At 42.0% G+C, this 23,384-nt stretch overlaps 1 protein-coding gene across 2 annotated transcripts in view; it reads left to right on the top strand.

Annotated features, from left to right (window-relative positions):
* The window catches only part of slc6a11b (solute carrier family 6 member 11b), a 220,431-nt gene that overhangs the window by 29,668 nt on the left and 167,379 nt on the right, over positions 1-23,384 (top strand). The window lies entirely within an intron of this gene.

Here is a 23,384-nt window from a genome sequence, read left to right as displayed (position 1 = left end):
ATTATATAGTAGGCTATAATGATGCAATTTATAATAATAAAAGTTTGTACCTATACTTTTATTAATTAGTTGAAACATATTTGGTAAGACATTTAGAAATGACTTAACGTGACAACAACACAAAATGCAACCAGTCGTATCAATATGCAGGAGTCTAAAAGCCCTGATTTATCCCCAATCCCCACTTGTGTGTTTACAAGCCCAGCCTCATACGTGGTCCATGCAGGTGCCACTGCAGCTTGTTTAGCTGCAGTAAAGATAGCAAATTGAGCTTGTTGAGGTTTCAAAATAAGTTAACAGTTTGAATGAATTCCGTAGCAGGATTAACATCAAATTGATATTGATAGTAAAACCATGGCGGACTTGGTTTGTAGGCTGGCGTTGTCTTTATTAACATCAACACTAAGTACGCTGCCATATCAGTGACCAGAACCTGACGCACCACTGTGTTTGTGATCATTTGTTGTGTTCCTTGCAATGTAAGAAATTACAAATGATTAAATTTACGAATATTTCAGTGGGCTCCACCCTTCCTATACCAGATAAGGTCCTGGTTGCGGTTTCTTCTCCACATTTGAGTTGACTGGACTGTTCAGTTACAGTATTAATTAACTTTTGTTTCAGAAGAAACTGCCTCTTGTGTAGATGCAAATTGCCCTTTGATTACTAAGAAGTCACTGTTTTAGTGAACAGTCAAAGTTATTAAACGCATATTAATTCCACCTATCACTGCCCCAATAATGGGCAATAATGCTGGAAATGTTACTTTGAAAATGTTTAATGGACAACTTAGACAGAGCACTGTTAAAAATTAAAAATAAGCGATTGTGAACCAGATTGGAAAATGAACGCGAGCTGTGGACGCCTTCTACCTTTGCATTTTGTCCAGTTTCCCTCACATCAGAGGAAGCCTTACTTACCCTGATGCCAGCAGCTCAGATTCTGTCATTGGCTGCACTCAGAAGGGTTTTCAAAAGCACACTATAACGAGCCTAATGGATTCAATGAGGCATAAAGGAACACTGAAGAAAGGAAAAGAGATGTGTGAAAAAAAGGAATGAGCTACATTGTGATAGCCCAGGAAAAGGAGCTAGGCAGCAATGATTATATCTCCTGAAGTGTCTTTTGTTTCAGTTTGCAGTACTAGCAAAGAATGGCCCTTCACGGAGAGGCATTAATAGTAGGGCAAAGATTGATCTCTGTATTCACAGGAGGGAAGAAGAACGTTCATGAGATGCATGCAGAGTTTCTGCTCTCCAACCTCCCCTGTGTGAGGAATTAAAGCAGCTAGTGAAAGATTTTTTTCCCCGTTGAGATCTAAGCATTCAAGGCTGTCTCCAGGCTAGTTGCTGGATGTCTTTGTATTTGTCGTTGGAAAGTTTTTCACATATTTGTCGACACAGGAGTAGTGGTAAACTGCTAATCCGAATCAAATGGCTCAAGAACTAACAACATTCTGAGAACCTTGTACTGCACAGGCTGATCTAAAATAGAATAAACTGGCAAAATCATTACAGAAACAGACTCCTAAAAAGATAGCCACTAATTATTTTCTAACTTGTAGAAAAGAAGTTGTAAAAAGCACAGCAAATATATACTTGGAAAAGAACAATTTGCATGGCTATGGGGAAAGAACAGGGGAGTGGGACTAATTGGAGAGCTCTTTCAAAGAGCTGGCACAAGAACGATGGGCCGAATGGCCTCCTTTAGTGCTGTACGATTTTATGAAATATGGAGGTATGCGTTTTCATTTTCTGGTACTTTGTATTAGGATTGAACTGTACAGTTAAGGCTGCAAAGAAGGAATAAGTCAGGCATGAAGCCACAGCTAATGTTACATCAAACACTAGATAATGGCATTATACTAACAGAAACACCCAGGAACAAGTTCAATCTACACATACTGCACAGCATCCAAATTAGTGGAATGTTAGTGTTTGAAGGTGGATCGGGGAGGGGTCGTATTAAGAGGCTTAAGTTATTCCATTCAGTATATAATAATGAATTAAAAGTGCATTTCTTTCTAAATCCAATTAACAGTATCTAAAAACGAGAACATTACCCGATTAATGTATACGTGAATGAAGTTATGAGCGTTCATCATTCACAGAAAGTAATTAAAGGAATAACATTTTAATGAAGCAGGTGTCTAGAGGTTATATTAATTAAAGACAACTCACGAAATGTTTATATCAGAAGGAAATTCAAGAACGGTTTTATTATGCCCAAGTTATTGAAGGTGTGATTTTTGGGCTTTGAATAACTATCAAATGCTTGCTCTTAGAAAATGTCAGACAGTTTTCTTTGCCTGAGAAAACATATAGGGGGCGAATTCCCCTTGTTTGCGCCTCTGATGGAAGGCGCTAATGGGACGCAAATTGTGTTGCGTCCCCCCGAGGCGATAACCGCACCTCCCGCGAAATTCGGCGGGCAGTTAGCGGCGGTGCTACCGGTTTTCGGCCCGATCTTCTGCGCCCGGAGATCGTGACGTCATCTCCGGGCGCATCGCCCCGTTAGTGCTCCCAATGCAAAATTCCCGTTTTTTCTCCTGCCTGTGCGCCTCTGTTTTTTAGCGACAGGTTCGGCAGGCATTTTCCAGTCGGGAGGCCTGTGGAGGAGCGCTATTTAAAGGCGTCCACTCCCGGTTCTTGTTTGTGTCGGCCAGGACACCAAACTTATTGCTGCTCAGAAGCAAAGAGCCCTTTTGATTATTGGAAGCGTTTTTGAGATTTCAGAGTTTGCTGCTGAATAAGGAATCTTCATTTGCATTCGGGTGTGATTTGTTGGTTATTAGGCAGTTCTTCTCAGAGCAATGAAAAGGGTCTGCAGTCTGTGTCCATTCTCCTCGAAGCAAGCAAAACTGCAAATGAGCATCTGGTGAATGATCGGATCTCCCCTTTTAAGAGTAGCAAAGAAGCAGCGCGAGTGATCAAATCTGTTTGGAACTCACCTGAAATTCGGCTGCTCTCTGGTGTTAGCACCCCTGTAGCGCCCCACTGAGGACAATAGCGCCCCTCTCCCTTGCTGGGGCGATGCCAGGGAATTTAGGTGAGGTTCAGAATCATTCGCGCCGGGTGCTAACTTTTCAAACGTTTTACAGTTAGCGCCCCAGATGGCCCTTATGGGGAATTTTGCCCCCATGGTTGTGATTGACTAGAATGATGCAATATTTTGGTGCTGTAAGAATCAATTTATAATAAACGATTAAAGGGCAAGTGAGGGAGCACATTAAATATTGTTAGTGGGATTTACAGAGCTAACTTGAGAATGTATCACTTCAGTAAAATCTGCCTTCCACGAAGCTCAGCAAGAATATAGCTATGAATCTTTGCTGGAAACTACCTATTGCCATTCGGCCAGCTGAGGAATCGTTTTGATACGTTGTGTGAACACTGAGGTGATACGCAGTTCCATACTTTAAGACTGAAAGCTATTTGTATCAGACGGCTGTGAGGTAGGACAGGCTGTATTGAGAGCCTTTGCTGTTGAGATCACTTTCTATCTCTGCATCTTTGATGTATCCGTCTGTCTCACTGTAAATAAGGCTGTGCCAAACCTAGCGATCACTCACTGAATTAAAGGTCATGTATGATTTGTGGATCCAGTGTGCCATTTTTCTATAACAAAGACTACACATAAACCACAGTTAAGTTGTAGCATTTTGATGGATCTTAAATCTAAGATTATTTTAAATGTTTGGAACAGTTGCTAACTTTGTGCATCAAAATGTGACTATAAGTGAAGAAAATCAGGAAATATGAGGCAGAAATATCAGGATTATGCAGCATTAAACATTATTATGATTATATTTTAGTTCTTATAGGCTGCAATTGATGTCTGGGATACAAATATTGTAGAGTACTAGTCATCGAATTCTGAATCTTGCATTTGATAAATGTTAAATTTTCCTGCACAATTGCTGTATGTAATGAAATCCAAATTCAAAATCACAATCGTTAGATGTTGGAATGATCCCTCCCATGCATTTTCTTAGCACGAATGTTAAAGGGCCTAGTAATGATTGGTATTAATTGTTGCCTGTTAGTTGGAGCATCATCCTCACTATATAAACAGCAAGAACATGTTATTATCTACAGAAACAGTTTAATTGTGCGGCATTCGATTTCCTAAAACTGCTCTTGGATTAATGCTGCAGCGTGTATTATTGAGATAGGCTAATTGAGAGTCTAAAGCTTGTACAGCATTTAAACAAGAGGTGAACTTTATTTTGTATAACACTGAATAGCCTGGTTTGAAATATACTGCCATAAGTCAGCTTAATAAATCTTATTGACATGTACTGTTCACTGTGCCAATTTCAATCAATACTAAAAATATAAAGTATGGTAACAATCTCATTTTAACACTACCTTTAGGAACCATATAAATGTGTGCTAGTGAAGAGCATTTTGCAGAGGCAGTTTTAATCACTCTTTCTGTTGGTAAGATAGCTCGAAGCAGCGAATGTTATACCCAAGATCATGGAATATCAGAAGGAATCCCCGTGAGGGATTGTCTTATATGTAGGACAGCAATCGGTACCTTATTTGATGTTGCATATAAATTGTTGTTCCTTTCATAGCAAGTATCTGTACAGAATAGATGTAAATGAGTTTGATTACTTTGCGTGACTTCAGATTTGTTGCACTTGATAATTTTCTAGATCACAAAATATTAAAAGAAAGGTATTCAGTAAATACCAGCAATCAAGTGGTTAAAGGTGAAGGAAAGTCAAGGAGGACTGATTTTTATTCAAAGTACTCCCTCATTCTATATTGAAAAAACATATGCTCATAAAATATTTGTTGACTTTTTATGAAATGTTTACCCCCGTGGAATGGTTTGATAGAATTTGCATTTCTTCCAGGCTTTTGTTGGTGCAGGCAGAGATTAATACAAGAGAACCATTTCCCCAATCTGCTTAGTGGGTGTTCTTAAGTAACGTGTTTCTCTAATTGAATGGTTTATGATTTGTTTTCCTGTTTTCTTTGGTTAAGCTCTTGAGTCACAAGTTTGGACAGTGGCCATAGCTAGTCCATAGAACAGAGCTTTCATCCTTCCTGACTTGCTTCATCAGTGGGAGAGCATTATTCCTTTTTATGGAATGTCTAATTTTTTTTCACTTGGGATTTACCTTCAAAATATCATAGCTCACTAAGGTAAGGCTCAGAAAAAAAGGTTTCCTCTCAGATATTAGCTAAGTTAGGAGCGTGGATTCATTCCCTCAGAATGTAACAGTTTCTCTTCATGGTAGCGTAGACAGGGACTATATTTTGTTCTCTTTGGCCTCTATTTAAAATAGTGTAATCAATTGAACTCTGATCCATTTAATCAATGTAGTGCCTTAGAGTTTCCACTTAGTGGACTCTCAGTGGCACTATCACCTACCTGGCACTTTGTATATTTTTCACTACTCACAGTAACCCGCCAGATTAAACTATTCAATTGACCACATGGATATGTAATTTTGGCCAGAAATAGTGCCACAACCAATGATAAAAATAGGCCTAGAATCCCAGTTCAAACAGATAAGTAGGGATTGAGTTACATCAATGGAATATTTTTTGTGTTGCAAGCCCTCTCTGAAATGCTGTTGGATACTTGAGTCCTCCCTGATATGGACAGGGCCCAACTATGTCACAGACAATTCAGGCCATTCAAAAAAAAGCTCACCAGTGCCAAAATAAAATTGATCTCTGGTTAGTAGAGTGGAAAGTCAGGACATGGGTTTCTCCTGACCAGCTTAGCAACTGTATTCCACACCATTATCAGTAAGCAGTTACCATCATTGTTAACCCTGGTAGCAAAACCATTTGTTAATCGGTTATATTAGCATCAGGTAAAAAAAAAACATAAATCAGTTAATATACTTTAACCATCATAAGGAACATCTAGACCAGTGTAGTTAGCTAAAGTGGTGGCAGATTAATTTCATTAAAATATTAGACCACCACAGCTAAGACGAAGCTTAAGAAGAAATGCCTCTTGTTACTCACTTTACATGCATTAGTTAGCCAGTTTTATGGCTCTGATTTCTCTCATCAAAGCTGAAGGGAGAATGTTTTTCCATTCAAGATAGTGCAGTTGGATGAACTAGCCACCCTAATTCATTCAGTCAGAGAAAGGATAACATTATTCCATCCAGCTAGAGGGCCTGGACTGGGCCTAACAAGATCTTCGTTTTTTTTACGATCACTTAAATGGTACTTTCAGAATGAAGACAATAGCAGATTTTTTTTCATTGCTATGAAGGTTTCTTCCTCCCCTCAATTTTTCCTGAAGGTGTTGATTTCTCAGTGGGACATGGTACTATAGGTGGCAGTTGTCTTTCTTACCTCACCCAATGTTGATGTGTGTGAAGGTTTCGCTAATTTTATGAACAGCCTTTTGCAATGATTAAAAAATGTATTTATTTTAATATAGAGCTCGTTCCACAGCAGCTTCAAACATTATGTTGAAAAACAAAATACTTGCTGCCTAGCAACCACAAAAATAAATCACACGGGTACTTGAAGTTTTACTGTCTTGTGCCATCGCTGCAGCGTCTAAATGCCCCTAGTAAGAACACTCAGACGTGGAAATGTTTATTAACATTTGCTGCAATTTCTTCTTCAAGCTCCCCCATACATTTAAAATAAATGAGCTCAGTTTTTGCAAAAATCACAAGATAATTACAATGAGGAAGAACCCTGAGAGTCTTGTTGCTGTGTGTGAAACGGTTGCTGGAAAAGGTGTTCTAAGTCTTTACAAAAAAAATGTGCCATATGCAGGGACTGGAATTAATGTACAAAATCACCCACGTACCTAGTTTGTAAATTTTCTCCAATTAAATATTGGGAAGACCGAAGCCAATGGCCCAGAACTTGGTGTCGGGGGTTTGCCACGCGTGCAAGCCCCCGATGTGCACTTACCCGGCGCGCCGACATCTGAAACCTGGCCCACAGTGGATTTCCTGTCACTGGCCCGGTTCAGATGTCGGCGCACAGTGCTTACCTGATCCAGCGGCGTACTTAGTGCGATGTGCCGGCTGGGATCAAGTGAGCACTCTGCAGCCAATCAGGGGAAGGGAAACTCATTCATGAGTTTGATAATAAAGACTGTCAAACTCATGAAAACTATGGGGGCCCAAAACACTAGTTAAACTTTAAATAAAATTTATAAAAACATCCCACTGATTATAATAACTATAAATAAGTTTTTAAAAATGTTTTAAACAACTAATCAATTTTTTGAAAAAAATAAATTTTTAAAAAATAGGGTCTAAAACTAAACTTACCACCCTGTAAATTCTTTAAAAATAACAAACCTGTGGAAAAAAAAATTCTACATTGTACTAAAAGCCCACTTACCTGAAAAACGACATACTTACGTCTTGTTTTTCCATGCGTAAAGACCGGAGGCCTTTACACGCGCACAACTTTGAAAAAAAAAAGGAATTTTACTGCGCACGCGCTGCCTGTGCAGTCGCACGCGTTCTGCCTCTGATCCCCTTCGTTCAGAGGACAGGAAATGCCGGTTTTCCCCGCATGCGCTGTGCATGCTGAAAACCGGCATTTCCTCCGGCCAGACGCGTGAGTACCCCGACCGTACTCACGCGTTTGGAAAGGAATTACTGGGCCATTATTTTCGATCCCTGCCACAAACTCCGTTCCCTAGCCACTGACTCCATCCCTCTCCCTAACATTTGTCTGAGGCTGAACCTTGGTGTCATATTTGACCCTGAAATGAGCTCCCAACCACATATCCGCGGCATAACTAAGACCGCCTATTTCCACCTCCGTAACATCGCCCGTCTCCACCCTTGCCTCAGCTCATCCGTTGCTGAAACCCTCATTCATGCTTTTGTTACCTCTAGACTTGACTATTCCAACGTACTCCTGGCTGGCTTCCCACGTTCTACCCTACATAAACTTGAGGTCATCCAAAACTCAGCTGCCCATGTCCTAACTCGCACCAAGTCCTGTTCACCCTTCACCCTTGTGCTCGCTGACCTACATTGGCTCCCGGTTAAGCAAAGTTTCAATTTCAAAATTCTCATCCTTGTTTTCAAATCCCTCCATGGCCTTGCCCCTCCCTATCTCTGTAATCTCCTTCAGCCCCACAACCGCCCCCCCCCCCGAGATATCTGCGCTCCTCTAATTCTGCCCTCTTGAGCATCGATGATTCTAATCGCTCCACCATTGGTGGCCGTGCCTTCTGTTGCCTAGGCCCTAAGCTCTGGAATTCCCTGCCTATAACCTCTCCGTCTCACTACCTCTCTTTCCTCCTTTAAGACACTCCTTAAAACCTACCTCTTTGACCAAGCTTTTGGTCACCTGCCCTAACTAAACCTACTATCACCTTATATGGCTCGGTGTCAAATTTGTTTTGTCTTAGAATACTCCTTTGAAGCGCATTGGGACGTTTTACTATGTTAAAGGTGCTATATAAATACACATTGTTGTTGTATGGATAAGCTGTGCTATGGGGAGAGGAGCTAACAAGATCAATGTGAAATTCAGTGTGGGACCAATTGACATCAATTGCATATATAACATTGAGGGACATGTTGGACTGACCAGCATCTCCCAGAAGCTGGCCCAGTGATTTGGGTGCATGTATGCTTGACCACCCAATTTTGCATTCACGCTCCCCATTAGCATCGCTCTGGCGGCCAGCAGATCCTTGTAAAATAAGGAACCTTTCTAAATTGAGACAGTCGAGCCACCTAATTCTCTCAGCGTGGAGGACCATCACACTTTCCTGCTGCATTATGTTACAGAAATCGGTTTTCTGCAGCATTTGTAAAATTGTGGTAATAATTATTTTTTGAATTTCATCTCCTCCAGACAGCTTCAGAATATACCGATAATTCAGGTTCCATGATTTTACTCATTGCAATGGCTACAATTTGCTGAATGTAAATCGGGTTGTTTCACTATTGAGACTGCGTAGAATCACTGTCAGCAAACAGAGTTCCCTAAATAATGCACACGACAAGATCCAGGGTTTTATGAGCTACACATTTTGGATTGATATGAAGTACTGTACAACCGATAGAATTTTATCCAAATGGACCATAATGACAAGTTTGAGTTTTACACCAGTCAAACTTTTATATTGGGTTCGCTGGGTGTCTTGTAGAGCAGACATACATTGGAGCAGTCGTCAGACTGATGCCAGTCAATGAGCTCATGGCTGACCTGTACCTCAACTCCATTTACCTGCCTTTGCTTTACAATCCCTTGATACCTTTACAAAAATCTATCAATCTCGGTCTAGAAAATTTTACTTGACCCAGTATCCACAGCCTTTAGGGGGAACGAATTCCAGATTGCCATTAACTTTTATATGAAAAAGTGCTTCCTGATTTCACTGCTAAATGGCCTCGCTCTCATTTTAAGATTATGCCCCTAGTTCTAGATTCCCCCACCAGAGGAAATAGTTTCTCTGTATCTACCTTATAGAATTGCTTTATCATTTTAAAGACCTTGATTAGATCACCCCTCAACCATCTAAACTCAAGGGAATACAAACCAAATGTAGAGAATGTTGCATTAGTGATGGTAGTGTACTGTTTCTTTCTTGAGTGTGAAAGACTAACTGGAGAAGTTTAATATTTACAAGGGTATATAGATGACTGAATGAAAACAGCATCACAACTCCTCCAGCGGCAGAATTGGTAAAGTCAATACTTAACTGAGCCATACAGGACAAGAAGGTCCACGGGTTTATTCCTGGTCTGTGGTGAGATGGCAGATGTCTGCTGAGTTGGGGTGGGGTGGGGGGTGGGGCTGTAGGTTTAGTTAGGGTTCCTGCACCAGTTTGCAATCCTGCTGGAAAGTATGCATGTGTGGTTTCAGATGAAGCCAGAATTGGACTTTGTTGTGTCCCACATTCATCATCCCAGACAGACAGTACTCCCTGCCCAGGAGCTGAATGGTCACTCAGGGTATTCCAGTATTTTAATATCTTGAGTGGAGAAGGGGTGAAAATTGAAGTATGAGAAAGGGATGTGCAAGGCAGCATCATTGAGTGAGCAGGGATTTGTTTATTTTAATCTAAAATAGATGATGTGGTCAGGGCCATTAAGTTATCAACTGTAATTAATAGTTTTACAGTCCTTAGAAATAATTATCACATTTTCAATTTGCAAAAAATCACTCGTACACAGTGTCTATTACCTTAACCCCCTCTCTGGTTTGGTCCTGCAGTATATAATTTCTGTTCTTAGTCAAAGTTCCGCTAATTAATTGCGTGCAAATATGAGAGCTTTATTTCATTGATTTAGTCCAATAGGACTAAAGTAAAGAAGTCAAATGATGTGGAGTGTTTTGTTGATATATAATTGATCATAACAGGCGAGCTTCGTACAGAACATTCAGTGCTGATACATAATTAAATATGATGAAGTCAGAATTGCGGAGAGTTTAATTACCAGAAGCTTAAAAAAAACTTGTGTAAGAAAACGAACAATCATTTACCTGTCAGGCTGTTTTCAACATTTAAGTTATCTGGCAAGGCTTCCAGCTTTTGATTTGTGTATTGAAAAATGTTTACATTTTTTTGACTTCCTTATGAGTATGTTGACTGATTTTTGTGTTTTATCTTCTCCTGAATTCAGTCAGAAATCTGGTGAAATCAGCTGCAAGGACATCTTTGGTGAAGCAGCAGTTTTGGGTGCCCTGCTTTAGGCAAGATGTCAAGGGTTCAGAAGAGATTTACCAAAATGACAGCAGGGATGAAAGCCTTTAGTTATGAGGAAGGACTAGAGAAACTAGGACTCTTTTCACTGGAACGGAGAATGATAGAGCTGTTTAAGATGATGGGGGTTTTGATCAAAGTAAATGGGGGAAATACTATTTCCACTGGTCAGTGGGTCAGTAATCAGAGGACATGTGTTTAACATGGAAAAGAATGAAGGGAGAAGTTAGAAGAGTTTTTTTTTACACAGCGGGTTGTTAGGACATGGAATGCCTGACTAGAAACAGTGATAGAAGCAGAATCCATAACAGCTTTTTAAAGGGAAGTGATTAAATATTTGGGAAAAAAATGATATAGGCATGGGGAAAGAGGAGCAAATGGGTCTAAGTGGATCGCTCCTTTTGAGAGCTGGCATGGGGGCAATGGGCTGAATGGCAGCCTTTCTTGCCTTAAGATTCAATGATGGTGAAATTGAACTTTGGCAGGGGTACGAAATGGGTGGTAGTTGGCCATGTTACATGTTTTTCGTAATTTAAGCTCAGTAAGGAGAAAATAATTTTTTTACCGAAACCGGTTTAGATAAACTGTTGTATTGGCTGGCTAGAAATTGTATTATCCTGTTTTACTTGCAACTCTATACCAATTTGAAAGCGGTACTGAATGCTTACTGGAGCAAAGCCAGACTAATGTAATAGCAGTTTAAAAACTTACCTCTGAAGATCTGTCAAAAATGATTTTCTATCACTTTTGCATTGGTGCCTGTAAACAGTGTTCAGCCACCAGACACATACCTGCGCAATGCCTCAGACGTTATTGTGTATGTGTGATGTGGACTGATTGCCTGTAGTAGACAGTTGCTGCAGCTATGTTGCCCTTCCTGTGATGACCCCATTATTTTGAGTATTTTGCCAGCAGTATTCAGCCATCAGACTCTGAAATGATGAATGCTGTTTTCTTAAAAGGGTGCAGCAGTGAAGAGAAAACGGGATAGAAACATTTTTGAAAATCCGCCCCCTATAGCTGTGAAAACACACAGCTGGCGTCCTATTTCGTGGGATACATGATCACGGCCGTGATTTTTTTTACTCCCATTATTGTCACCAAGGTTTCAATAGGATAAATCCGGAATGGATAGTAATTCCTCTGATCCCCAAGTCAATGAACAGGCAACACTAACAAAACAATTGAGACAGGGCCAGTTTGATGGAATGAGGAGGGGCTTTTACAATTTTCTTTCATTAACAATTAGAATAACTCCTCTGGTCTTGGCGGAAGATCATTATGAAAAATTATTAAGGGGCCCTCACGATATCCAGCCAGCTCTCCCTCAGTCATAATGCCCAGTCTGTAGTTTCCAGCCTGGTACCCTATTGCTACCTTTCTATCTGGCTTTCCTTCCCTTTTCTTTGCATAATGACTGTTGCTGACACTTCCCTTGGAGTGCTGGAGCTGGCAAATTGCAAAAATAAATCTCAGTGAGATGAATAAGCAGGATGTCAAGCCTCACCTGATCCTTATCCAGCCATCTTTTGCAAAAAAAAATGTAGAGACTACAAAATGCTGTTTATATATTTTGTGGGTGATTTTATCATGCCTCTGCATGCAATGCTAACAAAACAGTTAGGGCAGGGCCAGTTTGATGGAATGTGGGGCCCATTAAATCACTGTGGTATCACTTGCAGATTGAAATTGTGCAATCGGCTATAAAACAGTGGGACTCACCGAAACAAAACTGCGGCTGGAGTTCACAGCGCGGACCACCTTCCTGAGCTCATTTTCCCTTTGAATAGTTCATGTGCTGTTCTCATTACATAGTGAGGGGCTTACACAGAACGCTCTATATGTATTCATAATTATAGCATGGGGATATGCATGCAACATTATACCTGCGGTATGACGGGAGATGGGGCAGAGGGTTGGAGACCAACTCAAAAGAAGTAAAGAATACTTAAATATTTGAAGAGTGTAGTAATATATATTAACAATTTTAAAAAAATGTATATAATAGCATCACATTTAGCTTGTTATGTAGTCTTGCATGGGCTGGAAATTGCTGTCAGCATAATGCATTAACACCATCAATATCCTGGGGGGGTCACCATTGACCAGACCCTCAACTGGGCCAACCACATAAATGCTGTGACTACAAGAGCAGGTCAGAGGCTGGGTATTCTGCGGCGAATGTCTCACCTCCTGACTCCCCAAAGCCTTTCCACCATCTACAAGGCACAAGTCAGGAGTGTGCTGGAATACTCTTCACTTGCCTGGATGGGTACAGCTGCAACAACACTCAAGAAGCTCGACACCATCCAGGACAAAGCAGTCTGCGATTCAAGAAGGCTCACCGCCACCTTCTCAAGGGCAAGTAGGGATGGGCAATAACCGCTGGCCTTGTTAGCGATGCCCATATCCCAAGAATGGATAATTTAACAAACAATAGTGGAATGGAGAGCAGCAGTTCCCAGGGTTGTGAGTCTCGTGCTCCTTGCCCTGGTTGAACGTCAGGACTTTTCAACAGGCCATGCACTCCATGCACGAACTATGCAGTAAAGTTATTTGGAATGCAGATTAGGGGATCATTGGTTACCTGTTCATCCACAGCTACACATGTCCAGATGGAATCCTCCACACTCTTAGCCACACCTTACAGGGGTCTGCGAGAAGCTTTTAGGAAGTCCGCCAGTTGGTTTGTCCCCATCAATATACAGGTTGTCATCGCCCGTGCAGCGGAGCGAGGCGCTACCGGTTACTGCCGCCTCTAAACTCCCACTGAATTTAACGGGAGTCATTAGCGGCGCCGCGCCCAGGTGAAAAGTCGCTTGCGCCCCCGGAGGCGCTAACAGGAGGCGCAAATGCGCCGAATTTTTAGCTCCAGACATTTCCCCACAACTGAGGTAAGATTCACTGGCCTATAATTTACAGTTTTATCCCTTTCCCCTTTCTTGAACATTTGCCACCCTGCAGTCCTTTAACAGATTTCCATTTCCAAATACTTTAGGAAAATTATGGTTAATGCCGCTGGTGTCTTTTTCCCAACCTAGAATCTTAGGGGGAGTAATTCATTATAGTCCCGTTTTGGGCGCTAAATTTAAAAGTTGAGAAAATTAGCCTCAGGCGCTAATGTTTCCAAACTTTAAAAAATTGTGTTTTTGCGCTCCAGTAAGGAAGTGGAATGCTAAATCAAGCTCTCCACTTCCTTCTTGGAGCGCGATCGGCTGCAGGCGGGGCAGAGACTTCAGCAGCGCTGCACACTGGGCCGTGCAGCGCTGTCGCGTTCAACGGCTCCTTCCCTCCCTTAAAGGGAAGGGCCATCGCTGCAGGCTCTGCAGTAGAAAAATTGCCTACCTGGACCACCAAGGCAGCCACAATCCCGCGCCATCAGCCCGGCACTCAAGCAGAGTGCCGGGCTGATCGATCGTGGGCAGAAACCCGTGAAATAAAGCGGAACAAGAAAGGTACATTTTTTTTTACTTACCTCGGCCATCTCGCCTTTAATCATCACCCCCAAAGCGGCCGGCGCCCGATGCTCACCTCCTGCAGCTGTCAGTGTTGTTGCCCGGCGCTGCTGCATGGGGCGGAAGTCAATTTTGGGTCTGGCGCGCTTCCGGGGCGATGCGCATGCCGATGACATCACAATCTCCGGGTGAAGGAGATCAGGGCGCAACACCGTAGCGCTGCCGCAAAACTCCTGCCGAATATGGCGGGAGTCGATGTCAGCGCTGCGCCTGGTCGCAAAGCCATTTGCACCCCATTAGTGCCCCCCGGGGTAGCTAACGGGAGGCTCAAATGCACCCAATTTCACCCTCATAGAATCATAGAATGATACAGCGCAGAAGGAGGCCATTCGGCCCATCGTGCCTATGCCGGCTCTTTGAAAGAGCTTTCAATTAGTCCCACTCCCCTGCTCTTTCCCCAGAACCCTGTAATTTTTTTCCCTTCAAGTATTTATCCAATTCTCTTTTGAATGTTACTGTTGATTCTGTTTCCAGATCACAGTGCATTCCAGATCACAACAACCTGCTGCGCAAAAAAATGTTTCCTCATGTCACCTCTGGTTCTTTTGCCAATCACCTTAAATTTGTGTCCTCTGGTTACCAAACCTTCTGCCACTGGAAATAGTTTCTCCTTATTCATTCTATCAAAATCGTTCATGATCTTGAACACTCTGGCCTAGAAATTCAGTTGGCGCCGCGCCAGGGCTTTAGCGCCGGAAATTTAGCGCCGGCGCTAAGTCCCCCTGCGCGCGCCAAAAATTCAGTAGCGCCGCGCCCAAACGGCTGCCGGCGCTACAGGAGGGTGTCAGCGCCTCGAAATGGGCGCTGACTGCCGCATTGCGGCGCAATTCCGGCGCTGCGGCACCCGATGCGGTGCGGCAGGCTGGGGAAGTGCAGGCCTCCTCCTTCAGTTAAGGAGGAGCTGCCTGCACCCGCCCGCTGGCCGTTGAAATCTTGAAAAAAATGAGCCCGGCACCTCGGAGAAGTGCCGGGCTCGCAGGCCAGACGCATCTGTTCCGCGGGGGGGGGGGGTGGAGGAGTCCGGGGAGGGAGGTGCGGGCAGGTGGCCGGCGGGAAAGCGGCCGGCCGCTGCGCGACCTTAATGCGCCGGCGCTAACTCGCGTAGGACTCTGCTGAAACATCGTTAGTTGCGGCTGCCACGGGCGAGGCGGCCGCAACTCAATTTCGGCGTTGGGGCCCGTCACCACGGCAACCGGGACGCTGCGCACACCGATGACGTCATCGGTGCCGGCGCAGCGCAACCGGTCTAACGCCGATGGCAGGGCCCCATTGAATTTACAAACCGGCCATAACTCCGGCGCTAGGCCCTCTAGCGCCTCAAATGGGGCGCTAACCCTACTGAATTTTCAGCCCTCTATCTCTTAACCTACTCTACTTTGAGGAGAACAACCCCAGCTTCTCCAGTCTCTCCACATAACTGGAGTCTAACCAGTGTTTTATGAAGGTTTAGAGTAGAAATAGTCAGAGTAGAAATAGAAGGATACTTCAGATGAATACGTGGCTAGAGGAATGGTACCAGGGGGAGGGATTCAAGTTCCTGGGACATTGGAACTGGTTCTGGGGGAGGTGGGACCAGTTCAAACCGGACGGTCTGCACCTGGGCAGGGCTGGAACCAATGTCCTAGGGGGAGTGTTTGCTAGTGCTGTGGGGGAGGGTTTAAACTAAAATGGCAGGGGGTTGGGAACCTGAGCAGGAAGACAGAGGAAAGGGAAACAAGGATAAAAGCAAAAGATAGGAAGGAGAAAAACAAAAGTGGCGGTCAGAGAAATCAACGGTTTAAATCAAACATGGCCACAGTAAATAATAATTCTAATAGGTCTAAGAGCGTTAAAAAAACAAGCCTGAAGGCTTTGTGTCTTAATGCAAGGAGCATTTGTAATAAGGTGGATGAATTGGCTGCGCAAATAGAAGTAAACAAATACGATTTGGTTGGGATTACGGAAACGTGGCTCAAGGAAGGCCAGGACTGGGAACTCAACATCCAGGGGTATTCGATATTCAGGAAAGATAGGCAAAAAGGAAAGGGAGGTGGGGTAGCATTACTGGTTAAAGAAGGGATTAACACAATTGTAATGAAGGATATTAGCTCTGATGAGGTGGAATCTGTATGGGTAGAATTGAGAAATACTAAGGGGAAAAAAACGTTAGTGGGAGTGGTTTATAGACCTCCAAACAGTAAGGCGGAGGTTGGGGATGGCATTCAAAGACAAATTAAAGAAGCGTGCCATAAGGGCACAGCAGTCATCATGGGTGACTTTAACCTACATATAGATTGGGCCAACCAAATGAGTAACAATACTGTGGAGGAGGAATTCCTGGAGTGTTTACGGGATGGTTTCCTGGACCAATATGTCGAGGAACCAACCAGAGATCAGGCCATCTTAGACTGGGTATTATGTAACGAGAAAGGATTAATTAGCAATCTTGTTGTAAGAGGCCCCTTGGGTCGGAGCGATCATAATATGATCGAATTCTTCATTAAGATGGAGAATGAAGTAGTTGACTCGGAGACGAGGGTCCTCAATTTAAATAAAGGAAACTATGATGGTCTGAGGAGCGAGTTGGGTAGGATTGATTGGGGAATGGCACTCAAAGGGTTGACGGTGGATAGGCAATGGCAAACATTCAAAGACCGAATGGATGAACTACAGAATTTGTTCATCCCAGTTTGGCATAAAAATAAAACAAAAAAGGTGACACAACCGTGGCTAACAAGGGAAATTAGGGTAGCTTAAGGTCCAAGGAGAGGGCATATAAATTGGCCAGAAAAAGCAATAACCCTGAGGATTGGGAGCAGTTTAGGATTCAACAAAGGAGGACAAAGGGATTAATTAAGAAAGGGAAAATAGAATATGAGAGTAAGCTTGCAGAGAACATAAAAACTGACTGTAAAAGCTTTTATAGATATGTGAAGAGAAAATGATTGGTGAAGTCAAGCGTAGGTCCCTTGCAGTCAGAATCGGGGGAATTTATAATGGGGAACAAAGAAATGGCAGACCAACTAAATACATATTTTGGTTCTGTCTTCACAAAGGAGGACACAAATAACCTCCCAGAGATGCCGGGGAACATAGGGTCTGATGAAAGGGTGGAACTGAAAGAAATCAGTATTTGTAGGGAAATGATGTTAGGAAAATTGATGGGACTGAAGGCCGATAAATCCCCAGGGCCTGATAATCTACATCCCAGGGTACTTAAGGAAGTGGCCCTAGAAGTAGTAGATGCATTGCTGGTCATCTTCCAGAACTCGATAGACTCTGGAACGGTACCCATGGATTGGCGGGTAGCTAATGTTACCCCACTATTCAAAAAAGGTGGTAGAGAAAAGGCAGGGAACTATAGACCGGTAAGCTTGACATCGGTAGTGGGGAAAATGCTAGAGTCCATTATAAAAGATGTAATAGCAGAGCACTTGGAAAGCAGTGACTGGATCGGACAAAGTCAACATGGATTTACAAAAGGTAAATCATGCTTGACTAATCTACTGGAATTTTTTGAGGATGTAACTGGTAAAATAGATAAGGGAGAACCAGTGGATGTGGTGTATTTGGACTTTCAGAAGGCTTTTGATAAGGTCCCGCATAAGAGATTAGCGTGCAAAATTAAGGCACATGGGATTGGGGGCAAGGTATTGACTTGGATAGAGAACTGGTTGGCGGACAGAAAGCAAAGAGTTGGAATAAACGGGTCATTTTCCGAGTGGCAGGCAGTAACTAGTGGGGTACCGCAAGGATCGATCCTAGGACCCCAGCTGTTCACAATATATATTAATGATCTGGACGAGGGAATTGGATGTAATATCTCCAAATTTGCAGACGACACAAAGCTGGGGGGGAGGGTATGCTGTGAGGAGGATGTCGTGAAACTCCAGCACGATTTGGACAGGTTGGGTGATTGGGCAGAAACATGGCAAATGCACTATAATGTGGATAAATGTGAGGTTATCCACTTTGGTGGCAAAAACAGGAAGGCAGATTATTATTTGAATGGTAATAGTTTGGGAGAAGGGGAAGTGCAAAGAGACCTGGGTGTTCTTGTACACCAGTCGCTGAAGGTAAGCATGCAGGTGCAGCAGGCGGTTAAGAAGGCAAATGGTATGTTGGCCTTCGTAGCAAGAGGGTTCGAGTACAAGAACAAGGATGTCTTGCTACAGTTGTACAGGGCCTTGGTGAGACCACACCTTGAGTATTGTGTGCAGTTTTGGTCGCCTTACCTGAGGAAGGACGTTCTTGCCATGGAAGGAGTGCAGCGAAGATTCACCAGGCTGATACCTGGGATGGCAGGAATGACGTATGAGGAGAGATTGTGTCGATTGGGCTTATACTCACTGGAGTTTAGAAGATTGAGAGGGGATCTCATCGAAACCTATAAAATTCTGTCAGGCCTGGACAGACTAGATGCAGGAAGGATGTTTCTGATGGCCGGGGAGTCCAGAACCAGGGGTCATAGTCTAAGGATAAGGGGTAAGCCATTTAGGACTGAAATGAGGAGGAATTTCTTCACCCAGAGAGTGGTGAACCTGTGGAATTCTCTGCCACAGAGGGCGGTGGAGGCCAGTTCATTAAGTATATTCAAGAAAGAGTTGGATATATTTCTTAAGGCTAAAGGGATCAAGGGATATGGAGAGAAGGCAGGGACCGGGTACTGAATTTGGATGATCAGCCATGATCTCATTGAATGGCGGAGCAGGCTCGAAGGGCCGAATGGCCTACTCCTGCTCCTATCTTCTATGTATCTAGCATAACATCCTTTTATACTCTATTCCTCTATTAATAAAGCCAAGGATCCCGTATGCTTTTTTAACAGCCTCCTCAACTTATTCTGCCGCTTGCAAAGATTTGTGTACATACACTCCCAGATCTCTTTTCAGTACGCTGGGATGCATACTATCTGGGCTAGGTAACTTTAATATGTTGCATATCAGGAGACGTGTGTATTTTTCAAGCTGCCCTTCAGAATTTAAAAGGTTAAGAGAAGCAGGAAATAGTTACCCAGATTCATGACAGCTATTTAGTCTGTGTGAAGAAAACTATTTATACTTGTATATGACTGTCGATATCAACGTAAAAATATCACTTCTCAGGCCCAGATGACTTAGAGGCTTGTAAAATTTTCAACATTTGAAATATCTACAAAGGGGTTTGACAATGAGATGGTATACTTTCCAAATTTGGAGAAAAGGTAATGCAGAGGCAGCATTTTGCACAAGATGGAGGAAAAATTAGACAATGAAAAACTTCATAAATGTTGAAAAATGTATAAAGGTATTAATAGCACTTAGGAATTTGATTGTAGAAAGACATTGTAAAGTCATAACTGAAGATGCACATAGATTTATAGTATCTAAACAGTGAAGACCTTGGTTGTTCACCAATTAAATATTGGGAATTTTTTAAAATATTATCTATAAAGCTATTTATTCATAAATCTCAAAACTCTTACAAAGTATAACTAGGAGAATGTAGAGAACCATAAGATAATTCTATAATTGATGGTAATTAATAAAAAATGTGGATTTTGGCTTTAAATGAAAACACAGTTTTGAAAGTTTTAAAAGGAACAAATGTATAAATAAATTTAAAACAAGAAATGCCTGATACAATCAACTTTGATGTAAATTAGAGAAATGTAAATTCCCTTTATGAATATGTTTTTGAATGTGTAATTTTCCCTGTTGTATTTTTTTGGTTTATATTTTTTCTTTATGGGGAGTGAGCCTTTGGCTTAATGATAGCATTTCTGCCTCTGAGTGAGAAGGTGAAGGGTTCGAGCCCCACTCCAGACAGCTCTGGCAAGTGGAGACTAGAATGTGGGGAGTGAAATTGGTTTTACACTTTGCTCGATTTTCCCCAGTGCACTGAGTCACAACTGAACTCCAAGTGGCCCGAGCAACAACTCAAACTGCCCATGCTTCTGCACTAACAAGCACTTAATTGACAGTCTACCACATAGAAGTTATAAAAGTTTAACAAATTTCCGTTTCCAAATACTTTAAGGAAAATTATGGTTAATGCCTCTGCTGTCACCTCCCGAACCTAGAATAATAGAAACATAGAATGATACAGCACAGAAGGAGGCCATTCGACCCATCGTGCCTGTGCTGGCTCTTTGGTAGAGCTACCAATTAGTCCCACACCCCTGCTCTTTACCCATAGCCCTGTAATTTTTTTTCCTTCAAGTATTTATCCAATTCTCTGTCAAATGTTACTATTGAATCTGCTTCCATCACCCTTTCAGGCAGTGCATTCCAGATCACAACAACTCGCTGTGCAAAAAAAAGTTTCCTCATGTCGCCTCTGGTTCTTTTGCCAATCACCTTAAATTTGTGTCCTCTGGTTACCAAACCTTCTGCCACTGGAAACAGTTTCTCCTCATTTATTCTATCAAAACTGTTCATGATTTTGAACACCTCTATCAAATCTCTTAACCTTCTCTGCTCCAAGGAGAACAATCCCAACTTCACCAGTCTCTCCACATCACTGAAGTCCCTCATCCCTGGTACCATTCTAGTAGATCACTTCTGCACCCTCTCAAAGACCTTGTCATCCTTCCTAAAGTGTGGTGCCTGGAAGTGAACACAATACTCCAGCTGAGACCTTACCAGTGTTTTATAAAGGTTTAGCATAACTTCCTTGCTTTTATACTCTATTCCTCTATTAATAAAGCCCAGGATCCCATATGCTTTTTTAACAGCCTTCTCAACTTGCCCTGCCACCTTCAAAGATTTGTGTACATACACTCCCAGATCTCTCTTCAGTACGCTGGGATGCATACTATCTGGGCTAGGTAACTTTAATATGTTGCATATCAGGAGACCTGTGTATTTTTCAAGCTGCCCTTCAGAATTTAAAAGGTTAAGAAAAGCAGGAAATAGTTATCCAGAGTCATGACAACTATTTAGTCTGTGTGAAGAAAACTATTTATACTTGTATATGACTGTCGATATCAATGTAAAAATATTACTCCTCAGGCCCAGATGACTTAGAGGCTTGTAAAATTTTCAACATTTGAAATATCTACAAAGGGGTTTGACAATGAGATGGTATACTTTCCAAATTTGGAGAAAAGGTAATGCAGAGGCAGCATTTTGCACAAGATGGAGGAAAAATTAGACAATGAAAAACTTCATAAATGTTGAAAAATGTATAAAAGTGTTAATAGCACTGAGGAATTTGATTGTAGAAAGACATCGTAAAGTCATAACTGAAGATGCACATAAATTTACAGTATCTAAACAGTGAAGATCTTGGCTCTTCACCAATTAAATATTGGCAAAGTTTTTCTTAATAGCTAAACAGCTAATTATTCATAAATATCAAAAACTGTTACAAAGTATAATTAGTAGAATGTAGAGAATCATAAGATAATTCTATAATTAATGGTAATTAATAAAAAATGTGGATTTTGGATTTAAATGCAAACAGTTTTGAATGTTTTAAAAGGAACAAATGTATAAATATTTAAAACAAGAAATGCCTGATACAATCAACTTTGATGTAAATTAGAGAAATATAAATTTCTTTTATGAATATGAGTTTTCCCTGTTTGTTGTATTTTTTTTGGTTTATATTTTTTATTTATGGGGAGTGAGCCTTTGGCTTAATGATAGCATTTCTGCTTCTGAGTGAGAAGGTGAAGGGTTCGAGCCCCACTCCAGACAGCCCTAGCTAGTGGAGACTAGAATGTGAGGGGTGAAATTGGTTTTACACTTAGCTCGATTTTCCCCAGTGCACTGAGTCACAACTGAACTCCAAGTGGCCCGAGCAACAATTCAAACTGCCCATGCTTCTGCACTAACAAGCACTTAATTGTCAGTCTCCCACATAGAAGTTATCAACGTGTCTGGTGTGAAAATTCAAAATGGGCCAGATTTTGCTGGCGCGTGCCCCATTAGACTTGTTTGTGCACATTTAGGCTTGAAAATATTTTGCCCACAAAGTTGCTGAAAGTGCGAGCTGATAACGGCGTAGTGTTTTCAACAGGGCACCTGGAACCTTGGAGAACAATGGGACAAACAGTAGCCTGTATTTTCCGATCCTGGGCCTCGTCAAACTCCAAGTGTGCAGGGCCTATGTATCCCAGAGGCGCAGGTAGTTCGCAGCATCCCTGGGATCACTTGAGCCATGGGGAGCCAATCACAGAAGGGAATCTCTCTTCATACATTTGACAGGAAGACCCGTCAAATATATGAATGGAGATTACCCCAAAAACATAGTAAAACTTTAAATACATTTTTTTTAAATCACATTTTTAAAATGACTTGAAATTACAATAAATTAAACATTTTAAACAAAAATTAAAGTTTTTTACGGGGCTAAAAATAAACTTACCTTTTTTTAAAAGTACTATATTTTTTAAATTATAAAGCAGTGAAAATTTAAAAAAAACTTTTTTTCAACTCTTATCCTTGTAAAAGCAGGCCTTACGCCTGCTTTTACCAGGCATAAGAATTGTAAGGGTTTTCTGCGGGCGGAGGGGCTCCAAAAAGCGGAACTATCCGCCCGCAGAGGCCCTTCTCCAGGGCAGCCAGAGGATCTGTCAAGACCATTCTTGACAGATTGGAAATGCCGGTTTTCAGCGCATGCGCTGTGCATGCCTGAAACCAGCATTTCCGATGTCCCTTTGGGTGTGTACACAGCGTGTACACCCGTAGGGATCGGAGTATCTTGGCCAGTGTATCTCCTTAACCAATGCGATTTAAAGATTGAGAAATAAACAGAGGAAGGACTGAGAAGGAGGGTGAATTAGAGTGGGTGAATTCAATGCCAAATCAGGTATAGAAAGAGAAATAAAGAGTGGGAAAGAAAGATTGGATTAAGTGAGATTGAAATGGAGACAGAAAGGAAACGTAAGGATCCTCAAGATTATAATTGCTCAACCTTTGATGGCCGTGCCTTTTGTTGCCTAGGCCCTAAGCTCTGGAATTCCCCGCTTAAACCTGTCCGCCTCGCTACCTCTCAGACGCTCCTTAAAACCTACCTCTTTGACCAAGCTTTTGATCACCTGCCCTAATTTATCCTTATGTGGATTGGTGTCAATTTTTTTTTGTCTTAAAATACTCCTGTGCAGTGCTTTGGGATGTTTTACTATGTTAAAGGTGCTATATAAATACAAGTTGTTGTTGTAAGAAAATAAGAATAAAAATATAAAATTTGACATTTTTGAAATCTCCTAAAACACTTCAC

The sequence above is a fragment of the Somniosus microcephalus genome, chromosome 11 (assembly GCF_052327205.1).
Source record: "Somniosus microcephalus isolate GS21.2 chromosome 11, FLI_Smic_1.0, whole genome shotgun sequence".
NCBI lineage: Eukaryota > Metazoa > Chordata > Chondrichthyes > Squaliformes > Somniosidae > Somniosus > Somniosus microcephalus.
Note: the sequence above shows the minus strand (reverse complement) of the source record. Positions and strands in the feature narration are given on the sequence as shown.